This window comes from Ambystoma mexicanum, chromosome 11 (genome assembly GCF_040938575.1).
Source record: "Ambystoma mexicanum isolate Mex_15411 chromosome 11, UKY_AmexF1_1, whole genome shotgun sequence".
NCBI classification, from domain to species: Eukaryota; Metazoa; Chordata; class Amphibia; order Caudata; family Ambystomatidae; genus Ambystoma; species Ambystoma mexicanum.
In genome coordinates this window covers 250,097,623-250,119,397 of record NC_090934.1, presented here as the reverse complement: position 1 = coordinate 250,119,397, position 21,775 = coordinate 250,097,623, and positions in this window count along the sequence as shown.

Genomic DNA, 21,775 nt, shown 5'->3' with positions numbered 1-21,775 from the left:
GAGGGAAGCATAAAGCTCCATGCTGTGTGACACAATGGCCACAATCAGGTGTGTTTCCTTTCATTCTGTGCCTTTTAGGGGCATCTTTGTAGGCTCACGTTTATCTCCATGCTGGCAATTGTAGGCTTCCAGTCAGAATAGAGGAAAATAAAGGCACAATGATTTGAGTTTTTTTGTTCAAGTATATTGTCAGGTTGGTTCATGTTGTGATTTGCCAATTTTTTTCAAGTCATCTTTCCAAAACACATTTTACTCCTCTGTTTTATACACGTGTAGACGATTGCTTTGACTCCAACCATAGTACGTTGCTCCCGGATGCTCCGCATCCCCCACTTGGAATACTAGAGTACTTTTTTGTTATTTCCAGATCCGAATTGGCGAAAAAGCCGCTAATGTTTGATAGTGGGCTCATCTGCTTGCACTACTTGCTTAAAGCGCGAGTAACTCAGAGCAAACGGATGGTGGAGCAGGGGGACAGGAGGGAGCGATGGGAAGCAGGCAATGTGTCTGTCACCAGGGGCCTGCATGCGCACAGACCGCATTGGTACAGTACTTCAATCCCGAACGTTCCATCGACTTTGGCCTACTTAATCTCTAGGCTAACCCCCGGCACCAAATAGCCTGTTTGATACTGTCACTGCCCATAGTACAGTGTTGCCATTGTACCCCCAGAACGCGGGATAACATGGCGCCGCCCCATGCACACACATTTCCCGCGCTAGACGCCTTCGTCATTATCCCTGCTCCCAGGCACTGTCCCCTCCCTGGCCAAGCTTCCACAGCCTGCTCCAGATTTCCCGCGTCCCTCTTTTCCGCCAGCTTCTCTTGTCCTGCTGGGACGCATAACGGCTCCCCATTGTCTGGTGCCTTGGTTGCCCAGCATGGCTGGTTAGTTCACACGGCGGGGAGGAATGCTGGGGGTGGGGACAGCTCTGCTGCTGTCAGTAACCGCTGAATCCCCTTCAGTTGTTCCCTGCAGCTTCCAGCACAATGGCACAGCTGATGACCAGCAGGGCGTGGGCTACATATCAAGAATATATCAAGAAGGCCTCATTAATTGATCCTGATTAGATGAGGGTGCTTAGCAAACAACGCTTAGCAAACAGCTCTAGAGGCAGGAGGATCGCCTCTGACAGATACCTCTGCTGACCAGAACGCGAGCCTGTGAGATCCGTGTAACCTACATATAGCGATGCTAACAAGTATCCGAGCCTGTGAGATCTGTGTAACCTACGGATGGCTCTGCTGACTAGAACCCGAGCCTTTGAGATCTGTGTACCCTGGTGTGTAGCCCTGCCGACTAGTACCCGAGCCTGTGAGATTCGTGTAACCTGGTGTGTAGCCCTGCCGACTAGTACCCGAGCCTGTGAGATTCGTGTAACCTGGTGTGTAGCCCTGCCGACTAGTACCCGAGCCTGTGAGATTCGTGTAACCTGGTGTGTAGCTCTGCCGACTAGAACCCGAGCCTGTGTGATCTGTGTAACCTACGGATAGCTCTGCTGACCAGAACAGGAGCCTGTGAGATCCGTGTAACCTACATATAGCGATGCTAACAAGTATCCGAGCCTGTGAGATCTGTGTAACCTACAGATGGCTCTGCTGACTAGAACCCGAGCCTTTGAGATCTGTGTAACCTGGTGTGTAGCCCTGCCAACTAGTACCCGAGCCTGTGAGATTCGTGTAACCTGGTGTGTAGCCCTGCCGACTAGTACCAGAGCCTGTGAGATTCGTGTAACCTGGTGTGTAGCTCTGCCGACTAGAACCCGAGCCTGTGTGATCTGTGTAACCTACGGATAGCTCTGCTGACCAGAACAGGAGCTTGTGAGATCCGTGAAACCTATGGATATCTCTGCTGACTAGAACCCGAGCCTGTGAGATCTGTGTAACCTACACATATCTCTGCTGACTAGAACCCAAGCCTGGGAGATCTGTGCAAACTACTGATAGCGCTGCTAGCTAGAACCCGATCCTGTGAAATCTGTGTAACCTACAGATAGGTCTGCCGACCAGAGCCGGCCTTGGGGGGTGGTGAGCCAGACGACCGCCCGGGGTGCCACACCCCCAGTGCACCATTAGCCCCACCATGCCAGCTCGGGGAGTCTTTCAAGGGCTCCCCCGAGCTGGCGCTGTGGGAGAAGGCACGGCAGTCAGCCTTTTGCTGTTAAATGTGCCCACCGAAGCAGGCGCCTTTAAAGACAAAAGGCGCCATTAGCCCCACACCACGCCAGCTTGGGTGAGTCTTTCAAGAGCTCCCCCGAGCTGGAGTAGTGGCAGAAGGTGTGGCAGGAGCCTCATTGTCATTAAATGTCCCCGCAGCAGTGGGCTCATTTAATGACAATAGGGTGCTGACGCGCCCTATTCATATTATTACCTCCTCGCCAGCGCGAGGAGGTTTAAAAAAAAAATGGCCCATCCTGTCCCCACCCCCCTTCCACCCTGCCCCCTGTTAACCAGGGGCGCGAGGAGGGTGACGGGGTGCGCCAATTCACCAAGGGCGCTGCTGCCCTTAAGGCCGACACTGCTGCCGACTAGAACCCGAGCCTGTTAGATCTGTGTAACATACACATAGCTCTGCTGACTATAAACCGAGCCTGTGAGAACTGTGTAACCTACAGATAGCTGTGCTGACTGGAACCCAATCCTGTGAGATCTGTGCAACCTGGTGTTTAGCTCTGCTGACTAGAAACTGAACCTTTGAGATCCGTGTAAACCCACGGATAACTCTGCTGACCAGAACACGAGCCTGTGAGATCTGTGTAAACCTACGGATAGCTCTGCTGAATAGGACCCAAACCTGTGAGATCTGTGTAAACTTAGGGATAGCTCTGCCAACTAGTACCCGAGCATGTGAGATCTGTGTAACCTACAGTTAGCTCTGCTGACTAGAACAAGAGCCTGTGGGATCTGTGTAACCTAGCGATAGCTCTGATGACTAGAACCCAATCCTGTGAGATCCTTGTAACCTGGTGGGTAGCTCTTCTGACCAGAACTCGTGCCTGTGATATCTGTTTAACCTACGGATATCTCTGATGACTGGAAGCCAATTCCTTCAGATCTGTGTAATTTGGTGGGTAGCTCTTCTGACCAGAACCTGAGCCTGTGAGATCTGTGTAACCTATGGATAGCTCTTCTGAATAGAACCTGAGCCTATGGGATCCGAGAAACCTACGGATAGCTCTGCTAACTAGAAGCCGAGCCTGTGAGATCCGTGTTACCTGGTGGGTAGCTCTGCTGACTAGAACCCGAGCATATGAAATCTCTGTAACCTATTGATAGCTCTGATGACTAGAAACCAACCCTGTGAGATCCATGTAACCTGGTGGGTAGCTCTTCTGACCAGAACCAGAGCCTGTGTGATCTGTCTATCCTACAGATAGCTCGGCTGAATGGATCCCAAGCCTGTGAGATCTGTGTAAACTTACAAATAGGTCTTCTAACTAGTACCTGAGCCTCTGAGATCTGTGTAACCTACAGATATCTCTGCTGACTAGAGCCTGAGCCTGTGAGATCTGTGTAACCTATGGAAATCTCTGATGACTAGAAACTGAGCCTGTGAGATCTGTGTAGGCCTACGGATAGCTCTACTAACTAGTACCTGAGCCTGTGAGATGTGTGCAACCTACAGTTAGCTCTAGTGACTAGAACCCGAGCCTGTGATATCTGTGTAACCTGGTGTGTAGCTCTGATGATTAGAACCCAATCCTGTGAGATCTTTGTAACCTGGTGGGTTGGTGGGTAGCTCTGCTGACCAGAACTCGAGCCTGTGAGATCTCTGTAGCCTACGAATACCTCTGCTGAATATAACCTGAACCTGTGAGATCCAAGAAACCTATGGATTGCTCTGCTAACTAGAAACTGAGCATGTGAGATCTGTGTAACCTAGTCTGCTAACTCGAACCTGAGCCTGTGAGATCAGTGTAATTTATATAGCTCTGATGACTAGAAACCAATCATGTGAGATCCGTGTAACCTGGTGGGTAGCTGTGCTGACCAGAACGTGAGCCTGTGAGATCTGTCGAACATATGAATAGCTCTGCTGAATAGAACCCGAGCCTGTGGGATCCGTGAAACCTATGGATAGCTCTGCTCAATAGACCCTGAGCTTGTGAGATCAGTGTAAACCCATGGATAGTTCTGCTAACTAGGACCCGAGCCTGTGAGATCTATGTAACCTGGTGGGTAGCTCTGGTGACCAGAACCTAAGCCTGTGAGATCTGTGTAACCTTGAGATAGCGCTGCTGAATAGAACCTGAGCCTGTGAGATCTGTGAAACCCACGGACAGCTCTGCTGAATAGAACCTGAGCTTGTGAGATCTGTGTAAACCCATGGATAGCTCTGCTAACTAGAAGCCGAGCCTGTGAGATCCGTGCAACCTGGTGTGTAGCTCTGCTGAATAGAACCCGAGCTTGGGAGATCTGTGTAAACCCACAGATAGCTCTGCTAACTAGAACCCGAGCCTGTGAGATCTGTGTAACCTGGTGGGTAGCTCTGCTGACTAGAACCCGAGCCTGTGAGATCTGTGTAACCTATCGATAGCTCTGATGACTAGAACCCAATCCTGTCGATCCGTGTAACCTGGTGGGTAGCTCTGCTGACCAAAACCCGAGCCATTGAGAGCTGTCTAACCTACGGATAGCTCTGATGACTAGAAGTCAATTCTTTCAGATCTGTGTAACCTGGTGGGTAGCGCTGCTGACTAGAACCTGAGCCTGTAAGATCTGTGTGACCTGATGTGTAGCTCTGCTATCTAGAACCTGACCCTGTGAGATTTGTGTAACCTACAGAAAGCTCTGATGACTAGAACCCAAGCCGGTGAGATCTGTGTAACCTATGGATAGCTCTTCTGAATTGAACCTGAGCCTGTGAGATCCGAGAAACCTACTGATAGCTTTGCTGATTAGAAGCTGAGCCTGTGAGGTCAGTGTAACCTGGTGGGTAACTCTGCTGACTAGAACCCGAGCATATGAAATCTATGTAACCTACGGATAGCTAAGATGACTAGAAACCAACCCTGTGAGATCCGTGTAACCTGGTTGGTAGATCTGCTGACCAGAACCCAAGCCTGTGAGATCTGTCTAACCTACGGATAGCTCTGCTGAATAGATCCCAAGCCTGTGAGATCAGTGTAAACTTACAGATAGGTCTTCTAACTAGTACCCGAGCCTATGAGATCTGTGTAACCTATGGAAATATCTGATGACTAGAACCCGAGCCTGTGAGATCTGTGTATGCCTACAGATAGCTCTACTAACTAGTACCCTAGCCTGTGAGATCTGTGTAACCTACGGATAACTCTGCTGAATAGAACCCGAGCCTGTGATATCTGTGTAACCTGGTGTGTTACTTTGATGACTAGAACCCAATCTTGTGAGATCTGTGTATCCTGGTGGGTAGCTCTGCTGACCTGAACTTGAGCCTGTGAGATCTGTGTAACCTACAGATAGCTCTGCTGAATAGAACCCGAACCTGTGAGATCCATGAAACCTATGCATCGCTCTGCTAACTAGAACCTGAGCCTGTGAGATCTGTGTAACCTTTGGATAGCTCTGATGACTAGAACCTAATCCTGTGAGATCCGTGGAACCTGGTGGGTAGCTCTGCTGAATAGAACCTGAGCCTGTGAGATCTGTGAAACCCACGGACAGCTCTGCTGAATATAACCTGAGCTTGTGAGATCTGTGTAAACCCATGGATAGCTCTGCTAACTATAACCTGAGCCTGTGAGATCCGTGTAACCTGGGGGTAGCTCTGCCGACCAGAACACGAGCTTTTAAGACCTGTCTAACCTACAGATAGCTCTGTTGAATAGAATCCGAGCCTGTGATATCCATGAAATTTACTGATAGCTCTGCTGAATAGAACCCGAGCTTGGGAGATCTGTGTAAACCCACAGATAGCTCTGCTAACTAGAACCCAAAACTGTGAGATCTGTGTAACCTGATGGGTAGCTCTGCTGACTAGAACCCGAGCCTGTAAGATCTATGTGACCTGGTGTGTAGCTCTGCTGACCAGAACCCGACCTTGTAAGATCTGTCTAACCTACAGATAGCTCTGCTGAATAGAACCTGATCCTGTGAGATCCGTGAAACCCACGGACAGCTCAGTTAACTAGAACTTGAGCTTGTGAGATCTGTGTAACCTGGTGAGTAGCTCTGCTGACCAGAACCCGACCTTGTAAGATCTGTCTTACCTACAGATAGCTCTGCTGAATAGAACCCGAGCCTTTGAGATCCGTGAAATCTACCGATAGCTCTGCTGAATATAACCCGAGCTTAGGAGATCTGTGTAAACCCACGGATAGCTCTGCAAACTAGAACCCGAGCCTATGAGATCCGTGCAACCTGGTGTGTAGCTCTGCTAACTGGAACTCGAACCTGTGAGATCTGTGTAACCTGGTGGGTAGCTCTGCTGACTAGATCCCGAGCCTGTAAGATCTGTGTAACCTGGTGTGTAGCTCTGCTAACTAAAACCCAAGCGTGTGAGATCTGTGCAATCTGGTGTATAGCTCTGCTCACTAGAACCCTAGCCAGTGAGATCTGTGTAACCTGGTGGGTAGCTCTGCAGACTAGAACCCGAGCCTGTGAGATCTGTGTAACCTGATGGGTAGCTCTGCCGACAAGAACACGAGCCTGTGAGATCTGTGTAACCTGGTATGTAGCTCTGCTAACTAGAACCCAAGCCTGTGAGATCTGTGCAATCTGGTGTATAGCTCTGCTCACTAGAACCCTAGCCTGTGAGATCTGTGTAACCTGGTGGGTAGCTCTGATGACTAGAACCCAATCCTGTGAGATCTGTGTAACCTGGTGGGTAGCTCTGCTGACCAGAACACGAGCCTGTGAGATCTGTGTATCCTGGTATGTAGCTCTGACGACTAGAACCCAAGCGTGTGAGATCTGTGCAATCTGGTGTATAGCTCTGCTCACTAGAACCCTAGCCAGTGAGATCTGTGTAACCTGGTGGGTAGCTCTGCAGACTAGAACCCAAGCCTGTGAGATCTGTGTAACCTGATGGGTAGCTCTGCCGACAAGAACACGAGCCTGTGAGATCTGTGTAACCTGGTATGTAGCTCTGCTAACTAGAACCCAAGCCTGTGAGATCTGTGCAATCTGGTGTATAGCTCTGCTCACTAGAACCCAATCCTGTGAGATCTGTGTAACCTACAGATAGCTCTGATGAATAGAACCCAATCCTGTGAGATCTGTGTAACCTGGTGCTTAGCTCTGCTGAATAGAACCTGAGCCTGTGAGATCCATGTAACCTACGGATAGCTCTGATGGCTAGAACCCAATCCTGTGAGATCTGTGTAACCTGGTGGATTGCTCTGCTGACCAGAACTCGAGCCTCTGAGATCTGTGTAAACCTACGGATAGCTCTGCTGACTAGAACCTGAGTCTGTGCGATCTGTATAAACCTACATATAGCTCTGCTGACTAGAACCTGAGCCTATGAGATCCATGTAAACCTACGAATAGCTCTGCTGACTAGACCCCGAGTCTGTGAGATCTGTGTAACCTATGGATAGCTCTTCTGAATTGAACCTGAGCCTGTGAGATCCGAGAAACCTACTGATAGCTTTGCTAACTAGAAGCTGAGCCTGTGAGGTCAGTGTAACCTGGTGGTTAACTCTGCTGACTAGAACCCGAGCATATGAAATCTATGTAACCTACGGATAGCTAAGATGACTAGAAACCAACCCTGTGAGATCCGTGTAACCTGGTTGGTAGATCTGCTGACTAGAACCCAAGCCTGTGAGATCTGTCTAACCTACCGATAGCTCTGCTGAATAGATCCCAAGCCTGTGAGATCAGTGTAAACTTACAGATAGGTCTTCTAACTAGTACCCGAGCCTCTGAGATCTGTGTAACCTACAGATATCTGTGCTGACTAGAACCTGAGCCTGTGAGATCTGTGTAACCTACGGAAATATCTGATGACTAGAACCCGAGCCTGTGAGATCTGTGTATGCCTACGGATAGCTCTACTAACTAGTACCCTAGCCTGTGAGATCTGTGTAACCTACGGATAGCTCTGCTGAATAGAACCCGAGCCTGTGATATCTGTGTAACCTGGTGTGTTACTTTGATGACTAGAACCCAATCTTGTGAGATCTGTGTATCCTGGTGGGTAGCTCTGTTGACCAGAACTTGAGCCTGTGAGATCTGTGTAACCTACAGATAGCTCTGCTGAATCGAACCCGAACCTGTGAGATCCATGAAACCTATGGATCGCTCTGCTAACTAGAACCTGAGCCTGTGAGATCTGTGTAACCTACAGATAGCTCTGATGACTAGAACCTAATCCTGTGAGATCCGTGTAACCTGGTGGGTAGCTCTGCTGACCAGAACCTGAGCCTGTGAGATCTGTGTAACCTAGAGATAGCTCTTCTGAATAGAACCTGATCCTGTGAGATCTGTGAAACCCACGGACAGCTCTGTTAACTAGAACCTGAGCTTGTGAGATCTGTGTAACCTGGTGAGTAGCTCTGCTGACCAGAACCCGACCTTGTAAGATCTGTCTAACCTACAGATAGCTCTGCTGAATAGAACCCGAGCCTTTGAGATCCGTGAAATTTACCGATAGCTCTGCTGAATAGAACCCGAGCTTAGGAGATCTGTGTAAACCCACGGATAGCTCTGCGAACTAGAACCCGAGCCTATGAGATCCGTGCAACCTGGTGTGTAGCTCTGCTGACTGGAACTCGAACCTGTGAGATCTGTGTAACCTGGTGGGTAGCTCTGCTGACTAGATCCCGAGCCTGTAAGATCTTTGTAACCTGGTGTGTAGCTCTGCTAACTAGAACCCAAGCCTGTGAGATCTGTGCAATCTGGTGTATAGCTCTGCTCACTAGAACCCTAGCCTGTGAGATCTGTGTAACCTGGTGGGTAGCTCTGCAGACTAGAACCAGAGCCTGTGAGATCTGTGTAACCTATGGATAGCTCTGATGACTAGAACCCAATCCTGTGAGATCTATGTAACCTGGTGGGTAGCTCTGCTGACCAGGACACGAGCCTGTGAGATCTGTGTAACCTGGTATGTAGCTCTGACGACTAGATCCCGAGCCTGTGAGATCACTTTAACCTACAGATAGGTCTACCGACTAGAACTTGAGCCTGTGTGATCTGTGTAACCTACAGATAGCTCTGCTGAATAGAACCCAATCCTGTGAGATCTGTGTAACCTGGTGCTTAGCTCTGCTGAATAGAACCTGAGCCTGTGAGATCCATGTAACCTACGGATAGCTCTGATGGCTAGAACCCAATCCTGTGAGATCTGTGTAACCTGGTGGATTGCTCTGCTGACCAGAACTCGAGCCTCTGAGATCTGTGTAAACCTACGGATAGCTCTGCTGACTAGAACCTGAGTCTGTGCGATCTGTATAAACCTACATATAGCTCTGCTGACTAGAACCTGAGCATATGAGATCCATGTAAACCTACGAATAGCTCTGCTGACTAGAACCCGAGTCTGTGAGATCTGTGAAACCTGGTATGTAGCTCTGCTGACTAGAACCCGACCCTCTGAGATCCGTGTAACCCACGGATAGCGCGGCTGACTAGTACCCAAGCCTGGGAAATCAATGCAACCTGGTGTGTAGCTCTGCCGACTAGAACCCGAGCCTGTGAGATCTGTGTAACCTACAGATAGGTCTCCCGACTAGAACCCGAGCCTGTGAGATCCATGTAACCTACAGATAGGCCTGCTGGCTAGAACCTGAGCCTGTGAGATCTGTGTAACCTACGGATAGCTCTGCTGACTAGAACACATGCCTGTGAGATCTGTGTAACCTACAGATAGCTCTGCTGAATCGAACCCGAACCTGTGAGATCCATGAAACCTATGGATCGCTCTGCTAACTAGAACCTGAGCCTGTGAGATCTGTGTAACCTTTGGATAGCTCTGATGACTAGAACCTAATCCTGTGAGATCCGTGTAACCTGGTGGGTAGCTCTGCTGACCAGAACCTGAGCCTGTGAGATCTGTGTAACCTAGAGATAGCTCTTCTGAATAGAACCTGATCCTGTGAGATCCGTGAAACCCACGGACAGCTCTGTTAACTAGAACCTGAGCTTGTGAGATCTGTGTAACCTGGTGAGTAGCTCTGCTGACCAGAACCCGACCTTGTAAGATCTGTCTAACCTACAGATAGCTCTGCTGAATCGAACCCGAGCCTTCGAGATCCGTGAAATCTACCGAAAGCTCTACTGAATAGAACCTGAGCTTAGGAGATCTGTGTAAACCCACGGATAGCTCTGCGAGCTAGAACCCGAGCCTATGAGATCCGTGCAACCTGGTGTGTAGCTCTGCTGACTGGAACTCGAACCTTTGAGATCTGTGTAACCTGGTGGGTAGCTCTGCTGACTAGATCCCGAGCCTGTAAGATCTGTGTAACCTGGTGTGTAGCTCTGCTAACTAGAACCCAAGCCTGTGAGATCTGTGCAAACTGGTGTATAGCTCTGCTCACTAGAACCCTAGCCTGTGAGATCTGTGTAACCTGGTGGGCAGCTCTGCAGACTAGAACCCGAGCCTGTGAGATCTGTGTAACCTATGGATAGCTCTGATGACTAGAACCCAATCCTGTGAGATCTGTGTAACCTGGTGGGTAGCTCTGCTGACCAGAACACGAGCCTGTGAGATCTGTGTAACCTGGTATGTAGCTCTGACGACTAGATCCCGAGCCTGTGAGATCACTCTAACCTACAGATAGGTCTACCGACTAGAACTTGAGCCTGTGTGATCTGTGTAACCTACAGATAGCTCTGATGAATAGAACCCAATCCTGTGAGATCTGTGTAACCTACAGATAGCTCTGATGAATACAACCCAATCCTGTGAGATCTGTGTAACCTGGTGCTTAGCTCTGCTGAATAGAACCTGAGCCTGTGAGATCCATTTAACCTACGGATAGCTCTGATGGCTAGAACCCAATCCTGTGAGATCTGTGTAACCTGGTGGATTGCTCTGCTGACCAGAACTCGAGCCTCTGAGATCTGTGTAAACCTACGGATAGCTCTGCTGACTAGAACCTGAGTCTGTGCGATCTGTATAAACCTACATATAGCTCTGCTGACTAGAACCTGAGCATATGAGATCCATGTAAACCTACGAATAGCTCTGCTGACTAGAACCCGAGTCTGTGAGATCTGTGAAACCTGGTATGTAGCTCTGCTGACTAGAACCCGACCCTCTGAGATCTGTGTAACCCACGGATAGCGCTGCTGACTAGTACCCAAGCCTGGGAAATCAATGCAACCTGGTGTGTAGCTCTGCCGACTAGAACCCGAGCCTGTGAGATCTGTGTAACCTACAGATAGGTCTCCCGACTAGAACCCGAGCCTGTGAGATCTATGTAACCTACAGATAGGCCTGCTGGCTAGAACCTGAGCCTGTGAGATCTGTGTAACCTACGGATAGCTCTGCTGACTAGAACACATGCCTGTGAGATCTGTGTAACCTACAGATAGCTCTGATGACTAGAACCCAATCCTGTGAGATCTGTGTATCCTGGTGCTTAGCTCCGCTGTCTACACCCGAGCCTGTGAGATCCGTGTAACCTACGGATAGCTCTGATGAGTAGAGCCCAATCCTGTGAGATCTGTGTAACCTGGTGGGTAGCTCTGCTGACCAGAACTCGAGCCTGTGAGATCTGTGTAAACCTATGGATAGCTCTGCTGACTAAAACCCGAGCCTGTGAGATCTGTGTAAAAGTACGGATAGCTCTGCTGACTAGAACCTGAGCCTGTGAGATCCGTGTAAACCTACAGATAGCTCTGCTGACTAGAACCTGGGCCTGTGAGATCTGTGTAACCTGGTGTGTACCTCTGCAGACTAGAACCCAAGCCTGTGAGAACTGTGTAACCTACAGATAGCTCTGCTGACTAGATCCCGAGCATGTGAGATCTGTGTAACCTACAGAGAGCTCTGATGACTTGAGCCCAATCCTGTGAGATCTGTGCAACGTGGTGTTTAGCTCTTCTGACTAGAACCCAGGCCTGTGAGATCCGTGTAACCTGGTGCTTAGCTCTGCTGACTAGAACCCGAGCCTGTGAGATCCGTGTAACCTATGGATAGCACTGATGACTACAACCCAATCCTGTGAGATCTGTGTAACCTGGTGGGTAGATCTGCTGACCAGAACTCGAGCCTGTGAGATCTGTGTAAACCTACGGATAGCTCTGCTGACTAGAACCCGAGCCTGTCAGATCTGTGTAAACCTATGGATAGCTCTGCTGACTAGAACCTGAGTTTGTGAGATCCGTGTAAACCTACGGATAGGTCTGCTGACTAGAACCCTGGCCTGTGAGATATGTGTAACCTGGTGTGCACCTCTGCTGACTAGAACCCGAGCCTGTGAGAACTGTGTAACCTACAGATAGGTGTGCTGACTGGAACCCAATCCTGTGAGATCTGTGCAACCTGGTGTTTAGCTCTGCTGACTAGAAACTGAACCTTTGAGATCCGTGTAAACCCACGGATAACTCTGCTGACCAGGACACGAGCCTGTGAGATCCGTGTAAACCTACAGATAGCTCTGCTGAATAGGACCCAAACCTGTGAGATCTGTGTAAACTTACGGATAGCTCTGCCAACTAGTACCCGAGCATGTGAGATCTGTGTAACCTACAGTTAGCTCTGCTGACTAGAACAAGAGCCTGTGAGATCTGTGTAACCTAGCGATAGCTCTGATGACTAGAACCCAATCCTGTGAGATCCTTGTAACCTGGTGGGTAGCTCTGCTGACCAGAACCTGTGCCTGTGATATCTGTTTAACCTACAGATATCTCTGATGACTAGAAGCCAATTCCTTCAGATCTGTGTAATTTGGTGGGTAGCTCTTCTGACCAGAACCTGAGCCTGTGAGATCTGTGTAACCTACGGATAGCTCTTCTGAATAGAACCTGAGCCTATGGGATCCGAGAAACCTACGGATAGCTCTGCTAACTAGAAGCCGAGCCTGTGAGATCTGTGTTACCTGGTGGGTAGCTCTGCTGACTAGAACCCGAGCATATGAAATCTCTGTAACCTATTGATAGCTCTGATGACTAGAAACCAACCCTGTGAGATCCATGTAACCTGGTGGGTAGCTCTTCTGACCAGAACCAGAGCCTGTATGATCTGTCTATCCTACAGATAGCTCGGCTGAATGGATCCCAAGCCTGTGAGATCTGTGTAAACATACAAATAGGTCTTCTAACTAGTACCTGAGCCTCTGAGATCTGTGTAACCTACAGATATCTCTGCTGACTAGAGCCTGAGCCTGTGAGATCTGTGTAACCTACTGATGACTAGAACCTGAGCCTGTGAGATCTGTGTATGCCTACGGATAGCTCTACTAACTAGTACCCGAGCCTGTGAGATCTGTGCAACCTGCAGTTAGCTCTAGTGACTAGAACCCGAGCCTGTGATATCTGTGTAACCTGGTGTGTAGCTCTGATGATTAGAACCCAATCCTGTGAGATCTTTGTAACCAGGTGGGTAGCTCTGCTGACCAGAACTCGAGCCTGTGAGATCTCTGTAGCCTACGGATACCTCTGCTAACTAGAAACTGAGCATGTGAGATCTGTGTAAACTAGTCTGCTAACTCGAACCTGAGCCTGTGAGATGAGTGTAATTTATATAGCTCTGATGACTAGAAACCAATCCTGTGAGATCCGTGTAACCTGGTGGGCAGCTGTGCTGACCAGAACGTGAGCCTGTGAGATCTGTCGAACATATGAATAGCTCTGCTGAATAGAACCCGAGCCTGTGGGATCCGTGAAACCTATGGATAGCTCTGCTCAATAGACCCTGAGCTTGTGAGATCAGTGTAAACCCATGGATAGCTCTGCTAACTAGGACCCGAGCCTGTGAGATCTGTGAAACCCACGGACAGCTCTGCTGAATAGAACCTGAGCTTGTGAGATCTGTGTAAACCCATGGATAGCTCTGCTAACTATAACCTGAGCCTGTGAGATCCGTGTAACCTGGGGGTAGCTCTGCCGACCAGAACACAAGCTTTTAAGATCTGTCTAACTTACAGATAGCTCTGCTGAATAGAATCCGAGCCTGTGATATCCATGAAATCTACTGATAGCTCTGCTGAATAGAACCCGAGCTTGGGAGATCTGTGTAAACCACGGATAGCTCTGCTAACTAGAAGTCGAGCCTGTGAGATCCGTGCAACCTGGTGTGTAGCTCTGCTGAATAGAAACCGAGCTTGGGAGATCTGTGTAAACCCACAGATAGCTCTACTAACTAGAACCCGAGCCTGTGAGATCTGTGTAACCTGGTGGGTAGCTCTGCTGACTAGAACCCGAGCCTGTAAGATCTGTGTGACCTGGTGCGTAGCTCTGCTAACTAGAACCTGACCCTGTGAGATTTCTGTAACCTACAGAAAGCTCTGATGACTAGAACCCAAGCCGGTGAGATCTGTGTATGCCTACGGATAGCTCTGCTGACTAGAACCCGAGCCTGTGAGATCTGTGTAACCTATCGATAGCTCTGATGACTAGAACCCAATCCTGTCGATCCATGTAACCTGGTGGGTAGCTCTGCTGACCAAAACCCGAGCCATTGAGAGCTGTCTAACCTACGGATAGCTCTGATGACTAGAAGTCAATTCTTTCAGATCTGTGTAACCTGGTGGGTAGCGCTGCTGACTAGAACCTGAGCCTGTAAGATCTGTGTGACCTGATGTGTAGCTCTGCTAACTAGAACCTGACCCTGTGAGATTTGTGTAACCTACAGAAAGCTCTGATGACTAGAACCCAAGCCGGTGAGATCTGTGTAACCTATGGATAGCTCTTCTGAATTGAACCTGAGCCTGTGAGATCCGAGAAACCTACTGATAGCTTTGCTAACTAGAAGCTGAGCCTGTGAGGTCAGTGTAACCTGGTGGGTAACTCTGCTGACTAGAACCCGAGCATATGAAATCTATGTAACCTACGGATAGCTAAGATGACTAGAATCCTACCCTGTGAGATCCGTGTAACCTGGTTGGTAGATCTGCTGACCAGAACCCAAGCCTGTGAGATCTGTCTAACATACGGATAGCTCTGCTGACTAGATCCCAAGCCTGTGAGATCAGTGTAAACTTACAGATAGGTCTTCTAACTAGTACCCGAGCCTGTGAGATCTGTGTAACCTACAGATATCTGTGCTGACTAGAACCTGAGCCTGTGAGATCTGTGTAACCTACGGAAATATCTGATGACTAGAACCCGAGCCTGTGAGATCTGTGTATGCCTACAGATAGCTCTACTAACTAGTACCCTAGCCTGTGAGATCTGTGTAACCTACAGATAGCTCTGCTGAATAGAACCTGAACCTGTGAGATCCATGAAACCTTTGGATCGCTCTGCTAACTAGAACCTGAGCCTGTGAGATCTGTGTAACCTTTGGATAGCTCTGATGACTAGAACCTAATCCTGTGAGATCCGTGTAACCTGGTGGGTAGGTCTGCTGACCAGAACCTGAGCCTGTGATATCTGTGTAACCTAGAGATAGCGCTGCTGAATAGAACCTGAGCCTGTGAGATCTGTGAAACCCATGGACAGCTCTGCTGAATAGAACCTGAGCTTGTGAGATCTGTGTAAACCCATGGATAGCTCTGCTAACTATAACCTGAGCCTGTGAGATCCGTGTAACCTGGGGGTAGCTCTGCCGACCAGAACACGAGCTTTTAAGATCTGTCTAATCTACAGATAGCTCTGCTGAATAGAATCCAAGCCTGTGATATCCATGAAATCTACTGATAGCTCTGCTGAATAGAACCCGAGCTTGGGAGATCTGTGTAAACCCGCAGATAGCTCTGCTAACTAGAACCCGGGCCTGTGAGATCTGTGTAACCTGGTGGGTAGCTCTGCTGACTAGAACCCGAGCCTATAAGATCTGTGTGACCTGGTGTGTAGCTCTGCTAACTAGAACCTGACCCTGTGAGATTTCTGTAACCTACAGAAAGCTCTGATGACTAGAACCCAAGCCGGTGAGATTTGTGTATGCCTACGAATAGCTCTGCTGACTAGAACCCAATCCTGTCGATCCGTATAACCTGGTGGGTAGCTCTGCTGACCAGAACCCGAGCCATTGAGAGCTGTCTAACCTACGGATAGCTCTGATGACTAGAAGTCAATTCTTTCAGATCTCTGTTACCTGGTGGGTAGCTCTGCTAACTAGAACCTGAGCCTGTGAGATCTGTGTAACCTTTGGATAGCTCTGATGACTAGAACCCAATCCTGTGAGATCCGTGTAAACTGGTGGGTAGCTGTGCTGACCAGAAACCGAGCCTGCGAGATCTGTCAAACCTATGGATAGCTCTGCTGAATAGAACCCGAGCCTGTGACATCCGTGAAACCTATGGATAGCTCTGCTAACTAGGACTCGAGGCTGTGAGATCCATATAACCTGGTGGGTAGCTCTGCTGACCAGAACCTGAGCCTGTGAGATCTGTGTAACCTAGAGATAGCTTTTCTGAATAGAACCTGATCCTGTGAGATCCGTGAAACCCACGGACAGCTCTGTTAACTAGAACCTGAGCTTGTGAGATCTGTGTAACCTGGTGAGTAGCTCTGCTGACCAGAACCCGAGCTTGTAAGATCTGTCTAACCTCCAGATAGCTCTGCTGAATAGAACCCGAGCCTGTGAGATCTGTGAAATCTACCGATAGTTCTGCTGAATAGAACCCGAGCTTGGGAGATCTGTGTAAACCCACGGATAGCTCTGCGAACTAGAACCCGAGCCTATGAGATCCGTGCAACCTGGTTTGTAGCTCTGCTGACTGGAACCCGAACCTGTGAGATCTGTGTAACCTGGTGTGTAGCTCTGCTGACTAGATCCCGAGCCTGTAAGATCTGTGTAACCTGGTGTGTAGCTCTGCTAACTAGAACCCAAGCCTGTGAGATCCATGCAATCTGGTGTATAGCTCTGCTCACTAGAACCCTAGCCGGTGAGATCTGTGTAACCTGGTGGGTAGCTCTGCAGACTCGAACCCAAGCCTGTGAGATCTGTGTTACCTGGTGGGTAGCTCTGCTGACTAGAACCCGTGCCTGTGAGATCTGTGTAACTTGGCGGGTAGCTCTGATGACTAGAACTTGAGCCTTTGAGATCTGTCAAAAATATGGATAGCTCTACTGACCCGAACCCGAGTATATTAAATCTGTGTAACCTACAGATAGGTCTGTTGAATAGAACCCGAGCCTGTGAGATCCGTGAAATCTACCGATAGCTCTGCTGAATAGAACCCGAGCTTAGGAGATCTGTGTAAACCCACGGATAGCTCTGCTAACTATAACCCGAGCCTGTGAGATCTGTGCAACCTGGTGTATAGCTCTGCTCACTAGAACCCTAGCCTCTGAGATCTGTGTATCCTGGTGGGTAGCTCTGCTGACTACAACCCGAGCCTGTGAGATCTGTGTTACCTGGTGGGTAGCTCTGCTGACTAGAACCCGAGCCTGTGAGATCTGTGTAACTTGGCGGGTCATTCTGCTGACCAGAACCCAAGCCTGTGAGATCTGTCGAAACTACAGATAGCTCTGATGACTAGAACCCAATCCTGTGAGATCCGTGCAACCTGGTGTATAGCTCTGCTCACTAGAACCCTAGCATCTGAGATCTTTGTATCCTGGTGGGTAGCTCTTCTGACTAGAACCTGAGCGTGTGAGATCTGTGTAACCTGGTGGTTAGCTCTGCTGACTAGAACCCGAGCCTGTGAGATCTGTGTAACATATGGATAGCTCTGATGACTAGAACCCAATCCTGTGAGATCTGTGTAACCTGGTGGGTAGCTCTGCTGACCAGAACTCGAGCCTGTGAGATGTGTGTAACCTGGTATATAGCTCTGCTGAATAGATCCCGAGCCTGTGAGATCTGTGTAACCGACAGATAGGTCTACCGACTAGAACTTGAGCCTGTGAGATCTGTGTAACCTACAGATAGCTCTGATGAATAGAACCCAATCCTGTGAGATCTGTGTAACCTACAGATAGCTCTGATGAATAGAACCCAATCCTGTGAGATCTGTGTAACCTGGTGCTTAGCTCTGCTGAATAGAACCTGAGCCTGTGAGATCCATGTAACCTGCGGATAGCTCTGATGCCTAGAACCCAATCCTGTGAGATCTGTGTAACCTGGTGGATAGCTCTGCTGACCAGAACTCGAGCCTGTGAGAAATGTGTAAACCTACGGATAGCTCTGCTGAATAGAACCCGAGTCTGTGCGATCTGTATAAGCCTACGTATAGCTCTGCTGACTAGAACCTGAGCCTATGAGATCCGTGTAAACCTACGGATAGCTCTGCTGACTAGAACCCGAGTCTGTGAGTTCGGTGTAACCTGGTATGTAGCTCTGCTGACTAGAACACGACCCTGTGAGATCCGTGTAACCCACGGATAGCGCTGCTGACTAGTACCCGAGCCTGTGAAATCAATGTAACCTGGTGTGTAGCTCTGCCGACTATAACCCGAGCCTGTGAGATCTGTGTAACGTACAGATAGCCCTGCTGACTAGAACCTGAGCCTGTGAGATCTGTGTAACCTACGGATAGCTCTGCTGACTAGAAGCCAAGCCTGTGAGATCCGTGTATCCTGGTGCTTAGCTCCACTGTCTACAACCTGAGCCTTTGAGATCTGTGTAACCTACGGATAGCTCTAATGAGTAGAGCCCAATCCTGTGAGATCTGTGTAACTAGGTGGGTAGCTCTGCTGACCGGAACTCGAGCCTGTGAGATCTGTGTAAACTTATGGATAGCTCTGCTGACTAGAACCCGAGCCTGTGAGATATGTGTAAAACTACGGATAGCTCTGCTGACTAGAACCTGAGTCTGTGAGATCCGTGTAAACCTACAGAAAGCTGTGCTGACTAGAACCTGGGCCTGTGAGATCTGTGTAACCTGGTGTGTACCTCTGCAGACTAGAACCCAAGCCTGTGAGAACTGTGTAACCTACAGATAGCTCTGCTGACTAGATCCCGAGCCTGTGTGATCTGTGTAACCTACAGAGAGCTCTGATGACTAGAGCCCAATCCTGTGAGATCTGTGCAACCTGGTGTTTAGCCCTGCTGACTAGAACCCAGGCCTGTGAGATCCGTGTAACCTGGTGCTTAGCTCTACTGACTAGAACCCGAGCCTGTGAGATCCATGTAACCTATGGATAGCTCTGATGACTACAACCCAATCCCGTGAGATCTGTGTAACCTGGTGGATAGCTCTGCTGACCAGAAATCGAGCCTGTGAGATCTGTGTAAACCTACAGATAGCTCTGCTGACTAGAACCCGAGCCTGTGAGATATGTGTAAAACTACGGATAGCTCTGCTGACTAGAACCTGAGTCTGTGAGATCCGTGTAAACCTACAGAAAGCTGTGCTGACTAGAACCTGGGCCTGTGAGATCTGTGTAACCTGGTGTGTACCTCTGCAGACTAGAACCCAAGCCTGTGAGAACTGTGTAACCTACAGATAGCTCTGCTGACTAGATCCCGAGCCTGTGTGATCTGTGTAACCTACAGAGAGCTCTGATGACTAGAGCCCAATCCTGTGAGATCTGTGCAACCTGGTGTTTAGCCCTGCTGACTAGAACCCAGGCCTGTGAGATCCGTGTAACCTGGTGCTTAGCTCTACTGACTAGAACCCGAGCCTGTGAGATCCATGTAACCTATGGATAGCTCTGATGACTACAACCCAATCCCGTGAGATCTGTGTAACCTGGTGGATAGCTCTGCTGACCAGAAATCGAGCCTGTCAGATCTGTGTAAACCTACAGATAGCTGTGCTGACTGGAACCCAATCCTGTGAGATTTGTGCAACCTGGTGTTTAGCTCTGCTGACTAGAAACCGAACCTTTGAGATCCGTGTAAACCTACGGATAACTCTGCTGACCAGAACACGAGACTGTGAGATCTGTGTAAACCTACGGATAGCTCTGCTGAATAGGACCCGAACCTGTGAGATATGTGTAAACGTACGGATAGCTCTTCTAACTAGTACCCGAGCCTTTGAGATCTGTGTAACCTACAGTTAGCTCTGCTGACTAGAACAAGAGCCTGTGAGATCTGTGTAACCTAGCGATAGCTCTGATGACTAGAACCCAATCCTGTGAGATCCTTGTAACCTGATGGGTAACTCTGCTGACCAGAACCTGTGCCTGTGATACCTGTCTCACCTACGGATAGCTCTGATGACCAGAAGCCAATTCCTTCAGATCTGTGTAATTTGGTGGGTAGACCTGCTGACCAGAACCGAGCCTGTGAGATCTGTGTAACCTACGGATAGCTCTTCTGAATAGAACCTGCGCCTATGAGATCCGAGAAACCTACGAATAGCTCTGCTAACTAGAAGCCGAGCCTGTGAGATACGTGTTACCTGGTGGGTAGCTCTGCTGACTAGAACCCGAGCATATGAAATCTCTGTAACCCATTGATAGCTCTGATGACTAGAAACCAACCCTGTGAGATCCATGTAACCTGGTGGGTAGCTCTTCTGACCAGAACTCAAGCCTGTGAGATCTGTCTATCCTACAGATAGCTCTGCTGAATGGATCCCAAGCCTGTGAGATCTGTGTAAACTTACGAATAGGTCTTCTAACTAGTACCCGAGCCTCTGAGATCTGTGTAACCTACAGATATCTCTGCTGACTAGAACCTGAGCCTGTGAGATCTGTGTAACCTACGGAAATCTCTGATGACTAGAACCCGAGCATGTGAGATCTGTGTAACCTACAGATAGCTCTGATGAATAGAACCCAATCCTGTGAGATCTGTTTAACCTGGTGGGTAGCTCTGCTGACCAGAACTTGAGCCTCTGAGATCTGTGTTAACCTACGGATAGCTCTGCTGACTAGAACCTGAGTCTGTGCGATCTGTATAAACCTACATATAGCTCTGCTGACTAGAACCTGAGCCTATGAGATCCATGTAAACCTACGAATAGCTCTGCTGACTAGAACCCGAGTCTGTGAGATCTGTGTAACCTATGGATAGCTCTTCTGAATTGAACCTGAGCCTGTGAGATCCGAGAAACCTACTGATAGCTTTGCTAACTAGAAGCTGAGCCTGTGAGGTCAGTGTAAACTGGTGGTTAACTCTGCTGACTAGAACCCGAGCATATGAAATCTATGTAACCTACGGATAGCTAAGATGACTAGAATCCAACCCTGTGAGATCCGTGTAACCTGGTTGGTAGATCTGCTGACCAGAACCCAAGCCTGTGAGATCTGTCTAACCTACGGATAGCTCTGCTGACTAGATCCCAAGCCTGTGAGATCAGTGTAAACTTACAGATAGGTCTTCTAACTAGTACCCGAGCCTGTGAGATCTGTGTAACCTACGGAAATATCTGATGACTAGAACCCGAGCCTGTGAGATCTGTGTATGCCTACAGATAGCTCTACTAACTAGTACCCTAGCCTGTGAGATCTGTGTAACCTACAGATAGCTCTGCTGAATAGAACCCGAACCTGTGAGATCCATGAAACCTCTGGATCGCTCTGCTAACTAGAACCTGAGCCTGTGAGATCTGTGAAACCTTTGGATAGCTCTGATGACTAGAACCTAATCCTGTGAGATCCGTGTAACCTAGTGGGTAGGTCTGCTGACCAGAACCTGAGCCTGTGAGATCTGTGTAACCTAGAGATAGCGCTGCTGAATAGAACCTGAGCCTGTGAGATCTGTGAAACCAACGGACAGCTCTGCTGAATAGAACCTGAGCTTGTGAGATCTGTGTAAACCCATGGATAGCTCTGCTAACTATAACCTGAGCCTGTGAGATCCGTGTAACCTGGGGGTAGCTCTGCCGACCAGAACACAAGC